We start from the raw sequence: 16,244 nt of genomic DNA, 5'->3' as shown, positions 1-16,244 counted from the left end.
GTCTTCTTGGCCATACTTGTTTTTTAAAGTCTGTGGCAAGCAACATGGAAGTATACCTCAGCATATAGGTTGGCATTTAGTTACCAAATAGACAAACATTTTTACGTTTACTAGTTTCTGGCCATCTTTAAAAATGTCTTGTTTCTTGGCAATTTTATTGGGAGGAGGTTGGTACAGAACTTTTGTCTTTGCTGCATTGATATTGAAGCCAAAGTTTTTGCCTTAGTGAAGAGGGTCAAGCTCTTTTGAAGACCCACTATATTTGAGGGAAGTAAAGTGCAGCCATACGTGAATAGCAGAGCTCTGATTTAATCATATTTGACTTTTACCTTGCTATAAGTCTCTGAGATTTGTCTGTTTTATGCTGTTTTTTTCAAATGTTAAACACATAAAATAAATTTGCTGATTTTAAATTTCATATTAACCACTTCATTCAAATTTTAAACACCTAATGTTATTGCACCCACCCCTTTAAAACCGTAAACCATATCCTCTTTGAATGCCCCTCCCTAATCCACCTTAGGCAGACCCTACTTCCACTACAGCCCAACATAACCAACACCCTGTACGGCAGTGCTGAACAACTGAAGAAAACAGCACAATTTTTTTTCCTTGGCACAGTCTGCAAAAGAGCTCACAGCTCAGCAGCAATAAAGCTGGCTAGAAGAAGAAGAAGAAGAAAACACCTAATGTTAAGTTAAATTTAAACTTAAAAAACTATATATATGTAAAGTAATGAAACTCTCAAAAAAGATCTGTATATAACCACTATGCAAATGAAGTATTGATAACTTATCACCCTAGAAGAGTTGATTGCTGGAAAGCACTGAAGAGTTTAATGCTGGGGGAAACAATAAATTAATTTTATTAAACTCATGAGCTCTACCACATTTTCTCATCTTCTTCATCTACTCAGCTTAGCTGTAGGCTCTCTGCAGTGGCATGCTGTTCTTCCCAGTTGTTCCACACTGCCTTACAGAGTGTTAGTTATTCTAGGTTGTTCAGCTCAATTAAATTGTGGCATTCTGAGAGAAAATAATTGAATTGACAGTCTTTTAAGAAGATGATTATGTCCTACGCATCATGCATTTAGTCATGCGTATTAACCAATGACCTAATAAGTCACTGCTTTTCCTGGCTAGCTCAGGCAACCCATTCCATGCTCAAATAGCGCTAAAAGAGCTTTTGTACAAATTTGTTCTAGCATATGGAACGAGGAATGTGCCTTTATCTTTGTGTCTTTCTGAGTATTTTATTAGGTTTTGTTTTTGTATTTGAAGATTCTGGTTCAATGTTTTATGTATACCTTACTTTTGAATCTTCTATCCTGAAGGCTTTCTAAATTTAGTGATTTTACTAAAGGTGTTACTCTAGTCAAATGTGATTATTCGTTTGTTATAAATCTCACTGCTCTATTTTGTGTCTGTTCCAGTTTCTTAATGTTTTCTTGAGTTGAGGGGCCCCAAACAGAGGATGCATATTCTATTATGAGCCTAACAAACATTTTAATTATGCTTAATTCTTTGTTTAATTTTTTGATAGTTAAATCAATAATCGGGATTCCATGGCAGTTTTTCATTTATTATAACACCTAAGTATTTTGCGTTTTTAGTCTGTGTTACTGGTTAACCATGAATAAGATAAGTGGAATTTATTTGTTTTAGTTTTTATAATAAGGCTCAAAAGTAAAGTAGCAATCATACATAAAACACTGAACCATAATCTTCAAATACAAAAACAAAATTTAATAAAATACTCTGAAAGACACAAAGATAAAGGCACATTCCTCGTCCCATATGCTAGGACAAATTTGTACAAACACTCCTTCTTCCCTAGTGCTATTAGAGCATGGAATGGGTTACCTGAGCTAGCCAGGAAAACCAGTGACTTGGCAGAATTTAAGTCATTGGTTAATATGCATGACTGAATGCATGACGCGTAGGATGTAATCATCTTCTTTTTTGAAGTAACGTCTGTATTATATAAGATTAAGATTAATAAGAATGACTCTGATCTGTTATGACTCTGTGCTTTCAGGCTTTGTTAGCACTAGACAAAAATGACATTGCTGAGATACGAGTATTTACCAAACCTCCAGAACTTGTTCAGACAGTTCTAGAAGCTGTTGCCATTCTCTTAGGCAACAAGTAAGTGGAATAAACAAACGAAACATTAATGTTTTATACTTGGTGAATGTCTAATGACCGTGACCTTCAGTAATTCATTGCACATAAATGTTGATTGCATATGCAATAATGTCTTTCAGGACAGACTGGGCGAGTTGTAAAGCCATGCTGGCAGACACATACTTCTTGAAAAAAATTTATGAATATGACAAAGAAAATGTCCCAGCCGCCAAGCTGGCTAAAGTCAGGAAATATACATCCATGCCAAGTTTTGTACCTGAGGTTGTAGCCAAAGTTTCAAAGGTAACTTATTTAATTGTCAGAGGAATAATTAAATTATTAAATTATTTCTAAAAAACTCATTAGACTGAGTCCCAAAAAGCCTGTGGAGTCTGGGAGCACATGCAGCGCCCTGACTGCACTTCCCTGTGGTGGAGGTTGTCCAGGCCTGAGCAAGCTATTATAGCACAGTGCCAGACAGGCCCTGTCCTGTTGGCTCATATTTCTCCCGGCTATGGCCAAATTTTGATTCACTGTGCCCCCGCTGCGGGGAAGAAGAGGAAACCCTGCCTCATATTCTGTTTGACTGCCCCAGATTTGCTGATTTCTGTCTCGACAGGTCTGGGAAACCCAAAATTCTCGACCTGTATGGTGACATTTATGCACTACGCAAGACAGCAGGGTTTCTGTCCAGGGCTTTTGCAAGAGAGGATTTGAGCCTCTCAAGCCCTCACTCTAATGGAGTTTGATGATTATGATTAGACTGAATAATGAAAAAGTAAAAAGCTGGCAACACATGCATTCAATGGACAAAAAAAATGGAGGATCTAGATTTCACAGAGGATATCTGCCTCCAAAAACTACAACATGCTCATTTAAAATGAAACAAGATCATTATAGAAGTGGAGAAAACTGATTTAAAAATCATAGAAGCACAACTACAACTTCAAGGAGAAAACCTAGTAGAAAGAGATGATACTGTCTATATTGAAAGCATCATAAGCAAAGAGGGATGATTAACATAGATGTTTAAAATTAGATCAACTAGGCTAGTCATGTGTTTAATATTCTACAGAAGATCTGGTGTTAAAAAAAAACACAACAAAATGTGAATGTGAAATCATTTCTTTTATTTGGATCAGAGACTTGAAGAGTAACACAGTCTAACATTCACCCACAAATGTTGTACTAATAAAATGATCTGTCTGATAAGTTAAGCCCACAGTATGTCAAAACAACTCCACTTTTCATTGAATGTTGTTTTGTTTTATTTTTTTTTCTTCTTTTTTATTTGCCAACCAGCAATCTTCTAAGCTGAAAAACAATTTCTGTATTTGGTGTGAAAAAAAAATGTCTATAGATGCATTATTATTTTTTTTTTAGTAGACATTATATTTTGTAATTACATTGTTTATGGAAAAGTTTCATAGTAAATGTACATCTTAAATCATTAACTACTTATCTGAAAATATTTGTGATTTAATGTTTTGAAGATTGTTATGACCACCGAGTAATGATGGAATGTTGTTTGATAAATCTATTCTTCGTCCAGGCTTGTAAAACTTTAGTCCTATGGGTTCGAGCAATTGATGTTTACTCTGCTGTAGCTAAACAAGTTGAGCCAAAGAAACAAGCGTAAGTAATTGGAAGTCATAGCATTAAATAATTAGCAGTCAAAGCATTAAATAATTAGCAGTCAAAGCATTGCTATTTTTTAAATCATTCTAGGTATAAGTAAAAAAAATATTCAATTATATTTGTTTTCTTAGACTCGTTTTAATATAACTTTAGTGGTCATTAATTAGTAAACTTTGTACTAAATCATAACGATGTCACTTTGACAGTGGAACATGGGATATATATAGTTTTATTACAGAAGTATATCTATAGTTGGTATATTATTATTACAAGATGTATTATCTCTTCCTTGTCAGACTGGCTGAGGCTCAAGATGTTCTCAATGAGGTTTTAAGTGTCCTCAAAGCTAAACAAGACCAACTGGCTGAAGTGGAGAAACAAATTAAAAATCTTCAGGCTGTCTTTGACAAGAGTATGGCTGAAAAAAAAAGTTTGGAAAGAAACATGGCTGTGACTGCTGCCAGATTAAAGCGCTCTTCCAAACTGACAACAGCCTTAGCTGATGAACAAGTAGGTTATTTTTAAATCTATGAGAACTATTATTATTATTATATTATTATTATTGCTTTTATATAGCGCTACTTTCATGCTTATAGCTTGCTCAGAGCGCTTTGGTCCAATCTCATTTGTGGACCAGTGGGGGGGGGGGGGGGGGGGGGGGGGGGGGAGGGGGTATTTAGGAATTGGTTTTCCGTGCTGCCTTTAGGCGCTCAGTAAACGCAACTCTGCCCGAGTTGAGTGTCAAACCTCGAGCCCCCTTCTAGGTAGCCAAGACAAGCCAAGTTCAAGCGCACTCCCACCAATTATTATAACATTAAAATATGATTCTTAGTCAGACTTGGCCTACTGTGCATAGTTTTTATAATATCAAAAATAAATTGAAAGGATCAAACAAAAATATCACCTAGAGGAATAAATTAATGATTTGAAAATATGTGCATTCATTCACTAAAACCATATTTCCATATTGGAGATAAGACATGCATGGCACACAGTCTTAGAACTGTGAGACTACAATGAATTTGTCACTTTTTGGTGTGATTTTTTTTTTTTTTCTACTTTAAAAAAAATATACATTTCAATAGCTCAACTATCTTTGAATCCCAAAACAACATCTCAATCTCATGATTTCATGTTGAAATAAGAAATGGGACATTACTTAAAAAATCATTTAGTTCTCATCTTTATCATTGAACTATTTATTCTCTGCTCCTTGAACTATTTATTCTCTGCTCCTTGAAATATTTATTCTCTGCTCCTTGAAATATTTATTCTCTGCTCCTTGAAATATTTATTCTCTGCTCCTTGAAATATGTATTCTCTACTCCTTGAAATATTTATTCTCTACTCCTTGAAATATTTATTCTCTGTTCTGCAAGGTTGTTAAAAGTGGTAATGGATATAAGCACTCCACTACCTAAAAAATACTTTCAATGGCTTTCAAATAGCCTCTGACAAACAGCCTCTACCAGTTGGATGTTAGATATGGGAGAATTGTTATCACTAACTGGGGAAAATGTGTAACCAGTGCCTAAACCAGTAAGCTTCAGGCTTAAGGGGCTCATTAGCCTTGGTTGGCTACCCACCTAGGAGAAGGAAAACTGAATTCAAACCTCTGGTGCCTTGCGGCTATACCCAAATATGTGAAAGGCTTTGGGAGTCTATCTTGAGGAAAAATAAGGAGCAGACAACCTTAAGGCAGCTTGCAGAGCCTGCACCACCGCTTTTCGCATTCTGTATCAGCACTTGCTGTTCCTTTGGATTCATCAGCTGTGCTGAGAAATTGGAAAATAGCTGTTTGGGTTACATTGTTCAAACCATAACTAATGCCCAGGCGTTCATCTCATTTCCATAGTTATTTTGCAACTGAAGAAGGCCATTGTATTTGTTCTCTTTCTACATCTTGTTTCTTATAGGTTCGCTGGGAGGAAAGTGTTGCCAACTTTGATGTACAGTTGAAAAATGTAGTAGGAGATGTTTTTATAGCAGCAGCTTGTGTAGCTTACTATGGAGCCTTTACTTCTACTTACAGGCAAAAACTTGTAGAAGGTAAGTCTAAACATCAAAAACAATGTACTTTTAAAATGTTTAGATACAGACACCTTTGAAAACTAGTACCATTAAGAGAGCAAACTGGTCGTGTGGTATGCCTTTAGAACTGTCATCAGTTTGAACCCTTCCCACTGCTGTCTGCTTTGGTTCTCAAGACGTTTAGATTGGTACATGATAATCTTAATTTCTGAATGAATGTCCAAAACTTAAAAAACGAAACCTTTATTAATGCAATGTCTGCTTATACCATATTAACTGATTGTTTTTTGACTAGCTTAAGTCTTGTGTTGGATACATAAATACATTTTTTAGACCTTTGTAGCAGCTTTTGATTCATTTCAGTTGTAAGTTTTCCTAATCGCCCATTAATCTTGATACATGACAACTAATCATCCTCAATAAGAAAATATGAATAGTACAAAATGAATTAGGTTTTGAAAATGGTGAAGGCTGTTTCTAAAAAATGTTTATAAAATGTTTTACATGTTACGGATGTTCCTTCAAAGATAAGGATAATCTACTTTCTAGTCCAAACCTCCTGCTTTCTGCTTTTGAATTGATCATTTGAGACTGTATACCTTCCTGGCCAAACATCAAATTATACAAACTTCTTGTTCTCATAACTCTTGAAAATATTATTAGGTCTAGCTTGATTTTTCATTATTTAGTTATGCTTTTCTCTCAGATATATGATTGAGTAGTTAGAAACAAAATATTTTACTTCAATTATTATTAACTTAGAAGGCGCGGTGGCTGAGCGGTAAAGGGCTTGACTTCCTAACCTTTGTCCGGGGTTTGAATCCTAGTGAAGACTGGGATATTTAATTTCAGGATCCTTGGGCGCCTCTGAGTCCACCCAGCTCTAATGGGTACCTGACATTAGTTGGGGAAAAGTAAAGGCGGTTGGTCGTTGAGTTGGCCACATGACACCCTCGTTAACTGTAGGCCACAGAATCAGATGACCTTTACATCATCTGCCCTATAGACCACAAGGTCTGAAAGGGGAACTTTACTTTACTATTATTAACTTAACTGTATCTTGTATTTCTCACATTTAATTATTTGTTAAAAACTTTTAGAAATATTTATATTAAGAAAGAACATTTTTAAGAAAGTAGCATAACATAACCTAAATATTACCACAACGACCAATTGATATGACTGAAATACTCTGATGTATCTAGCATGAATACTTAGATTCATTATAAGACATTTGAATGTATTTAATAATTTGGATACAAAAACTTTTCTACAGGTAGGACTAAACGATTGATTGAGCTTCAAATACCTGCAACAGAAAATATGACTCTGTGTCAGTCTTGGCAGATATATATGAAATTCGACAATGGAATGCTGACAGTCTGCCAAGAGATGCTGTGTCAATTGAAAACGCTGTTCTTGTAACTAAAGGTCGCAGGTGGCCTTTGATGATTGACCCACAAGAACAGGTAAAGTTTCTAAGTAAACAAATAATGTTTCTAGTATGTACTTGTATTGATTAAAGCTGAGTATTATTGTTGACACTTCTTTCAGGCCAACAGATGGATCAGAAATAGAGAGGCTCTAAATAAGCTTAAAATTATTAAATTATCAAATTCCAACTTTCTGAGAACACTGCAAGCGTGCATAAGAGCAGGTTTACCTGTTTTGATGGAGGATGTTGGTGAAGCTTTGGATCCAGCACTAGAACCTGTCTTGTTAAAACAAACATTTATACAGGTAACATTTTTCTATTACAACTAAACATTTAAACACTTTACTGTATACCAAAATTTTCTCTGTGTGTGTAAAAGCTGTGTTTGTAAAAGCAAAAAGGTTTAATGATGGAGTTATGTCTCCTGACTTGTTACAACTTCACATAATCTACCCTTGGACTCCAATATGTTTTGAGGGTTTGGTCAGTGCAACATTCAATTCATTTCACATAACACCCTGCTTGTTAACTGTTGGCCATAGAAACAGATGACCTTAACATCATCTGCCCCATAGATAGCAAGGTCTGAAAGGGGAACTTTACTTTTACTTAGCTCGTGTCTCATGTTTACAGGAAGTATTCAATGAACAGCGTTTTGGATGTAATCTTTAAAATTAAAACAAAAGTTAGTTTATCTTGTAATATTTCTAAAAGTAATGAAGTCTATTCACATGTAAAATATTTCACATGTTCCTTCAGATTTGATGGTAATTTCATCCTAACCAAACCTCTCGCTGAACTGTAGGTTATGAATCTGGTACTATTGAGACCATCGAACAACAGTCCAGTCAGCATATCACACTACCTGGCTGCCGTCAATGAAACGATAAGGAAAAATCTTAGCATGAATAATATTATAATAAATGAAATGACCATAAATAGAATCATGATGAATCAACTAGTAATTAATAAGATTATTATAAATAAAATCAGCATAAGTGAAATTATAATTGAATTTGTCATGAATGAGCTTAAAAGGGATTGGAAGGATAGAACTTGCAGTTAAAAACTAAATTTTCAAAGTGATACCCAATGTGTAGAGTTTTAGGCCAACATTCTGATTAAATAAAAATTACTTTTTAATCTTTTTTTTTCGTTGTCTTTTTTCAGGGTGGGCATGTGTTGATTTGCTTGGGGGATAGCGATATAGACTATGATCGAAACTTCCGTTTCTCTATGACCACCAAACTGTCTAATCTACATTACTTGCCAGAAGTCTGCATCAAAGTAACAGTTATCAATTTCACAGTCATCAAGAAAGGCCTTGAAGATCAACTTCTTAGGTTGAAAATTTCTTTTTCATCTGTTTTTTTTTTAGTTACATGCATTTTATTTTAGCTCTGGCTTAATATCCAAAGCATTCTTTCAAGACTAAATTAACCAGTCGAATTGTTAAAAAGATTTTTAAAAAAATAAGATTAGTTAAACTAAATACATTACAATTTTTATTACCAAAATAAAAACTACATTTATGTAAATGTTGTTTTATTGTTTTGATTATGAAAATAGAAATAGAAATTTTTTTTTTGGAATACAATCTGTTTTTAAATAGACTAATTTTCAATTAGGAACAGTAAAAATTTCAACTAGTTACATTTAAAAGGTCAGACATAAAAAGGTTGTTTTTTTTTCTTTTGGTTGTAGTGATGTTGTCAGTTTAGAGAGACCAGACTTGGAAGAACAAAGAAATGAACTCATCATGAGAATCAATGCTGATAAGAACCAGCTGAAATCTATTGAAGATAAATTCTTAAGTTACTTTTTGAATCGGAAGGAAATATATTGGACAATGAAGAACTTATCAATACATTGAATGATTCTAAGGCAAGTATCACATAGGCCTTGAAATGTGAGAGTTTCACATGTGTGAGTTTCACTTGTTTCCATTGGTAATGTGGGTGTTTATGACCATTAAAGCATCAATCAAATGTCCCAAGCACATCTTGAGGATCTCTCATTCCTTATATCTCTCGGCAGAAGTAACACAGCACTAAAATATTTTTTTTTATAATTCCGCTAGCAGAGTTTAATATGTAATAATGATCATATAATTATAATGTGATTTAGAAAACAAAGATGTAGAAGACTAGAAATCAAACAAAAATACCATTATGTTTTATTAGACTTGGTTCAAGAAAAAACAATGTTCATAAAGTTAAACAAAATTCTAAGATTAAAATGGGTCTAACAATGTTACCAGAAAATTATATCATGAGGGTGTCTACCAATAAATTTTACTGCTATTGGGAAAAAATTGGTTTTAGTTGCCAATTTAAAGTAAAAACATCAAGTAACAGTGTAGATACACTTGTTGAAATAAGTTCAGATGTAAAATGTATAGCAGACATGTATTAACTAGTTTTTAATTCTGATCAACTTAAAGAAAAATATTGAATGGTTTCTTGACAGGTCACCTCAGCAGTTATCAAAGACTTACATTGAATTGTTTCTTGACAGGTCACCTCAGCAGTTATCAAAGACTTACATTGAATTGTTTCTTGAAAGGTCACCTCAACAGTTATCAAACAAAGACTTGCTGAATCCGAGACAACAGAAGAAAAGATCAGTGTGGCCCGGGAGAAATATGGCTGTGTTGCTGAGAGGGGTTCGGTTATGTACTTTGTGGTGTCTGACATGGGGGAAGTAGATCCCATGTATCAATTCTCTCTCAAGTATTTTAAACAGGTAAAGGAATGGATAAGCCAATAAAATCATCACATTAGTATGTCTAATTTACATTCCTAAACCAATAAGTATTGATCTTAGTACCCAAAGTTGGTCTCTTTCAAATTGTAGTGGGCCCATGCATAAATGTAAAATTTTTAACTTTACCCATATTTACTTCATATACATTTTGCAAGTATTTAAAAAGGATATTGTTATAAATGAACTTATTGATATGGGTAAGGTTAGATGTGCATATGACACGCTCACACAGGTGACAGAAGCCATCTACTGCTAGCATTAAACCAGGATGAGGGATGGCCCTTCAGGAACACTCTACTTGAAAATAGGTTGTGATGTGGTCATGTGATTTGTCTAAAAAAGGTCTGGGGACATTCTGTCATTTCCTAGAAGGCCTTCATTGGCCCTTTATAAAGAGAAGAGGTGGCAGAGTCAAGATAGTCTGGTAGAGTCCAGTATGAGTTCAGGACAAAACAGATAGTCTAGTATGATTCAATTAAGTAGAGCAGTACCTTTTTGTAAGGTTCTCTACAGTGAAGTGCTTGTGCAGTCTTTCAAACTTCCAGCTGTACAGTATTTGACTTAGTTTATTAGAGTTGATAAAGTACCCGGCAATCTGAGTCCAGTGTTTCCAGGCAGCCAGATAGATAGTCATAACAATAAAAACAGATAATTTACTCATGTATAAGCACATGTGTTTTTTTCTCATATTCTTTGACAATCAGTATATGTCTTATCCAAAATATCCATTATTTACAGTTAAAGTTTGAAATACAGTGTCATTATTAACTAATTTAGAAAATTCATTATAAAATGTTTAGCTTCTTTGTGTATTGTGTTGCTGATGGGCAGAACCACTTTAAACATTACCCCTGTAAACCGATTATAATAATAATCTTTATTATCCATGAATGCTTTGCTAGATGGTATATTAGATGACAATGACGGTATATAAGATGATAATGACGCCAACCTGCAACAAATTTTAGCACTGCAGCTTTGGTTCTTGACAAGGCTAGATGGGATTCTTCTGTAAAATCCATTGTTTCTTTGTGATTAAAAGAATGAATTACAAGGTGTCAACATTTTTGTCATCTGTGCCTCTGTAATAAATTGGTAGGGTTCAAAAACAGGACTAGGCAGTAGTCAAAAGGACCGAGGAGCCATCTGTATGAGTATGAAGTAGAAATTAGTTTGGTGTATTTTTTAGAAAATCTGAAACAAATTTGAAAAATGAAATGATGCTAGAATAGGGTAGTTTTCTCCCCTACACCCACATTACTAATAAAATTTAAAAAAAAAAAAAAAAAAAATCTCCCTCCCCATCATCTGATTGTCTGAAAGGAAAATTGGTCCAGTCCAAAGTTAGGCAATCATGTCTGAGTTTAATTTGAATTTTAGCCTTTATTTTTCCAATGTTTCAAATGCTTAGGATTTAGTCAGAAACATCTTAACCATTTTATTATTTTAAAATTTTATTCAGCTATTTAACAATACAATCTCAACCAGTGAGAAGTCCGATGACCTTCAAACACGACTGGACATTTGCTTAGAAGAGACTACAGTATGTATTTACAAGAATGTTTCTAGGTAATTCTTGTATTGTTACCTGCATTGTGTCTCATGGTTTCAGTAATATTGACATTACTGGAATTGGTGTAATGCAAATAAGCACTCCACTGCCTATAAAATGCTTTCAATGGCATGTGGCATGCGTCTCAAATAGCCTCTGATAACTAGTCCAACTAAGATATTGGATCGGCTTGAACTGTTATCTGTAAAGAAGAGCACTGGTGCTTTAACAAGTAATCTTCAGGCAGGAAGGGGCTCCTTAGCTTGCTGGCTACCCACCTAGGAGAAGGAAAACTCTAATTCAAATCTCTACTCATTGCATCTATATATAAACATGGTGAAAGTTTTCAGGAGTCAACCCTGAAGAAAAATCAAGAGCCAGTGACCCTTTGGGCAGCTTACAGTGCTACACCCTGGCAGAGTCTGGGATGCTGATAAAATTTACTCCTTAACTTTATTGGCATTAACCTTCATTTGGATAGATCAGCTGGTTGGGAGGGGGGAGGACTGCTGCGTGTGTGACATGGTTCCAATCATAGCCTATGTATTCATCTCAATTACATGAGACCAGTAGTTGTTTCATGACTGAAGGAGGCCATAAAATAATCAAATGTATCTCATAGTGCCTCTAGTATATCTTGTTTTGTGGGTCATGCTTTATTTTAAATATATCTCATAGTGCCTCTAGTATATCTTGTTTTGTGGGTCATGCTTTATTTTAAATATATCTCATAGTGCCTCTAGTATATCTTGTTTTGTGGGTCATGCTTTATTTTAAATATATCTCATAGTGCCTCTAGTATATCTTGTTTTGGGGGTCATGCTTTATTTTGTAGTATGCTTGGTCCCCTTTCACATCCTTCAGATGCAGATGATGCAAAGGTCATCTGTTTCTATTACTGATGGTTAACAAGGGTGTTATGAAGCTAGCCTTTTCTTAGCTAATGTCAAGTACCCATTATTTATATTGTAAATCTTAAAGAATTCATTAACTATTAACTTTGATCTTACTTACAGATTAATGTGACATGTGAAATGAGATATTCCTCTAGTGATTGCTTTGATTTTCTTTCAGAGGTCTCTTTGAAAAACACAAGCTTGTATTTTCATTTTTGCTTTGCTCAGAGATTATGAAAACTGAAGGGGAAATAACTCCCTTGAAGTGGAATTTTTTTCTCCGTGGACCTATTGGAGGTATAGAGAAGGTACTAGACATTTTGATTATTATTTGTCTTCTTCTCTTATTTCAACTTCATTTATTTTAGGAAATGCCTTCACAGAAATGAAATGACTTTCTAGAGATCCTAGAGATATATAAATATTGTTACGATCTTCTCTATCAGGCCTTCTGCAAACACTGCCCAACAGCACAACACATCTAAAACATCAACTTGACAACAAGAGCTTCAATAAACAAAGTGGCGGTTTATTTACAATTACATCAACAACAGCCAATAAACACAATTGGCTACGGTAACTTCAAATGCTTTGCTACACTACAGAACTGCCTAACTAATCACAAGTCTCTCTAGCTCGTACAGCTACATTTTCGAGGACGCACTTCGTAGCACACAGTCCTTTCTGCTTGCTGTCCTGGACTCTACTGTCCTTTCTAACACACTGTCTCTCGTCTGTAAAGGCTTTGTGGTCACATGACCATAACATTGGTCATATTGCGTGCATTAGTACTAATGTCCCTTGTTCACCAGCCCTTGACCTGTGTGATTGGCCTGAATCATGTGTGTCAGTAGGCCGCACAAACATTAACCCTTTCAGTCCGCCACTAGGGTTATAGCATTGCCCCCTTCTCAGATTTGTCCGTCCCGGACAAAATCTACCTCACGACATGGGTGTTAGAGGTTTATCGACGCAGGTGGGGGTCTATCAGTGGGAATGGCAGTGGGCTTGCCTCTTATATACTGTCTCTACTGGCCTTCTAGAATCGGATGGAACGTTCTTGACCACTCAGAATGATCACAATCGTCATGACTTGCGTGCGTAATATTTACACACAGGTCGTTGTCGGACTGGCGTGTACTGTCACAGGTCACAGTTGACCGCTCGTCCTGCGCTGGACTGTGGCGATTTGAGTAGGCTAAAAACACACAGCACTACCCCCATCTGTGTCACCACCAGGTTTACAACACTGTCCCCTCCTTGGGAGTGTTACGATCTTCTCTATCAAGCCTTCTGCAAACACTGCCCAACAGCACAACACGTCTAAAACATCAACTTGACAACAAGAGCTTCAATAAACAAAGTGGCGGTTTATTTACAATTACATCAACAACAGCCAATAAACACAATTGGCTACGGTAACTTCAAATGCTTTGCTACACTACAGAACTGCCTAACTAATCACAAGTCTCTCTAGCTCGTACAGCTACATTTTCGAGGACTCACTTCGTAGCACACAGTCCTTTCTGCTTGCTATCCTGGACTCTACTGTCCTTTCTAACACACTGTCTCTCGTCTGTAAAGGCTTTGTGGTCACATGACCATAACATTGGTCATATTGCGTGCATTAGTACTAATGTCCCTTGTTCACCAGCCCTTGACCTGTGTGATTGGCCTGAATCATGTGTGTCAGTAGGCCGCACAAACATTAACCCTTTCAGTCCGCCACTAGGGTTATAGCAATATGTTATCATTTTATTATATACATTAGGAATAAAAAGTTTTAAATAATAGTACACTTGTATGGAATAGTGATTTTCTGTGACCGTGGCTGTGTATCAATGATTAGCCTCTTTATGCAGAAGAGAAGTTAAAAAGGGAAGATTGTAAATTTCAAGAGATGTAAAATGCTGAATGCCACAGAATTTTCTGTACATCTTAAAGATTGTAGCTTATTCAAATCAATTAGATTTGAGAGTTTAAATTTATATAACCATTGAGAATCAACACACTTTGTCACCACTGACAACTTGACATATTTATGGATTATTTAGAATCTCATTGAAAGAGGAAGGTTAAACAATTATAGAACACACAACTTCTATCAAAATAAAAACTTTTTTTCTTTTATTGTAATTAAAAGCCATTACATTTTCTACAGCAAAATGTCCCCAAACCAGAAAACACAACGTGGCTTCCATTAAATGTTTGGAAAATGGCCTGCAAGATGAGTGACACATTTGAAGACTTCCGTTACATCCATTATGATTTGGATAAAACACCTGTATGGATAAGACTGGATGAAGGCCCTGAGGTAATAATAATGATAACAAAATGCATTACCCATATAAAATATTAAAACAATCAGTCTCAATCAAACTGAAGGCTACATATCTTAATAATTAGGACATATCTTCAATAAAGATCATTTCATTCTTTGAAATCTGTCTCTTAAATCTATTTGTACATAATAATGAGAGACTTAACTCTGCAAATGCATTGTTTTTCTGGCTGATTTAGGCAACCCATTTCAGGCATAGGAAATAAATAGCACTTTTAAGAATTTGTCCTAGCATTTGGAATGAGAAATATGCCTTAATCACTTGTCTTATATTAAATTGTTTTATTGTGGTTCTAAATTATACAAAATATTTTACAGTTTGTGGCATAGTAACCATGGCACTAATGGGTTCCGTGAGCCCAGGCTCATTACCAATCTCTTAAAAACAAAATGTGTTTTAATGTTTTGAATTCTTACTTTTATTTCCCATTAATTCTGTGATTATAATTTTTAAATTGTCTGCAGTATATTGCCATTTGATAAAGAAACTGATGGGGCCTCCATGCAGGATGACTAAATTTAGTTTTGTCATTCTAGATTCATTGTTTTAATCCTGTGCCCAAGAGTCTCTTGCTACCCCTTCTGTTTACTCTGTAATGCTAGCCAAACACATTTTCTGTAATAGTATATAGCCTGGTGAGCCAATACACAAAAAGCGATGAACAATCAAAATAAGCACTATATTTCTTATGGTCATAAAGAATTCACATTAGTCTGAACACATTTGGATGAACCTATAATAAAAATCTGTCGTTGAAATCATTAATGTATACGGTGTACAGCTCTCTGTATTTTTAGTTCCAGTGTTACTGAATTAGACTCAGATGGCGAGTCCAGTCACATTTATTGGGTTGGTCAGTTCTTGGCTTCATATCAGGATTTCCTGACTACAAACTCACTCACGAAGCTCTGTTGCTATCTTAAAAAGCTGAACACATGGTCCAAACAAAGATCGTAAAATAAAGAGCAGATAGTTGCTATCTTTGCACCAAAAATGCAACAGCTTTTGTTGAACCCTATGGTGATAATATTCATGAGGTCGAAATGCATTTTATTGATTAAGCCAGTTACCTGATGAAAAAACAACCACAAAAGTGCAAACATAAAAAAAAAAAAAAAAAAAAAAGCAGAAGATGCAGATTAAGGAGACGCCCACAAAAATTAAGACTTAAGAGACAACCAGCAAACTTGGAGACAAAAGAAACAAGCATGAAGATTAAGACAAGAAACAATTAGCAGAAAATGCAGACATAAGAAAAACACCTTGAAGATACAGACATAAGGAACAACAGGCAGAAGATGCAGACATAAACCTTTAAATTCAAGAGTGTAAATTTGAGCCTCCAACTAGGAACAATTAAGTGACTTGGCATCTTTCACACAAAAATTGTAGTGCTTGTGACAATAACAAAACAATAGTGCCTTGTGACAAAAATAAAGTTTTTTATTTCACTTTCTC

The 16,244-nt window shown here is 35.2% G+C and overlaps 1 pseudogene; it reads left to right on the top strand.

The window, feature by feature from the left end:
* Nucleotides 1-16,244, top strand: part of LOC129926653 (dynein axonemal heavy chain 6-like) — a 62,081-nt pseudogene that overhangs the window by 21,895 nt on the left and 23,942 nt on the right.

Source organism: Biomphalaria glabrata, chromosome 6, assembly GCF_947242115.1.
Source record: "Biomphalaria glabrata chromosome 6, xgBioGlab47.1, whole genome shotgun sequence".
Classification (NCBI taxonomy): domain Eukaryota; kingdom Metazoa; phylum Mollusca; class Gastropoda; family Planorbidae; genus Biomphalaria; species Biomphalaria glabrata.
The sequence above is the reverse complement of the archived record's forward strand: the minus strand, read 5'-3'. Positions and strand labels throughout refer to the sequence as shown.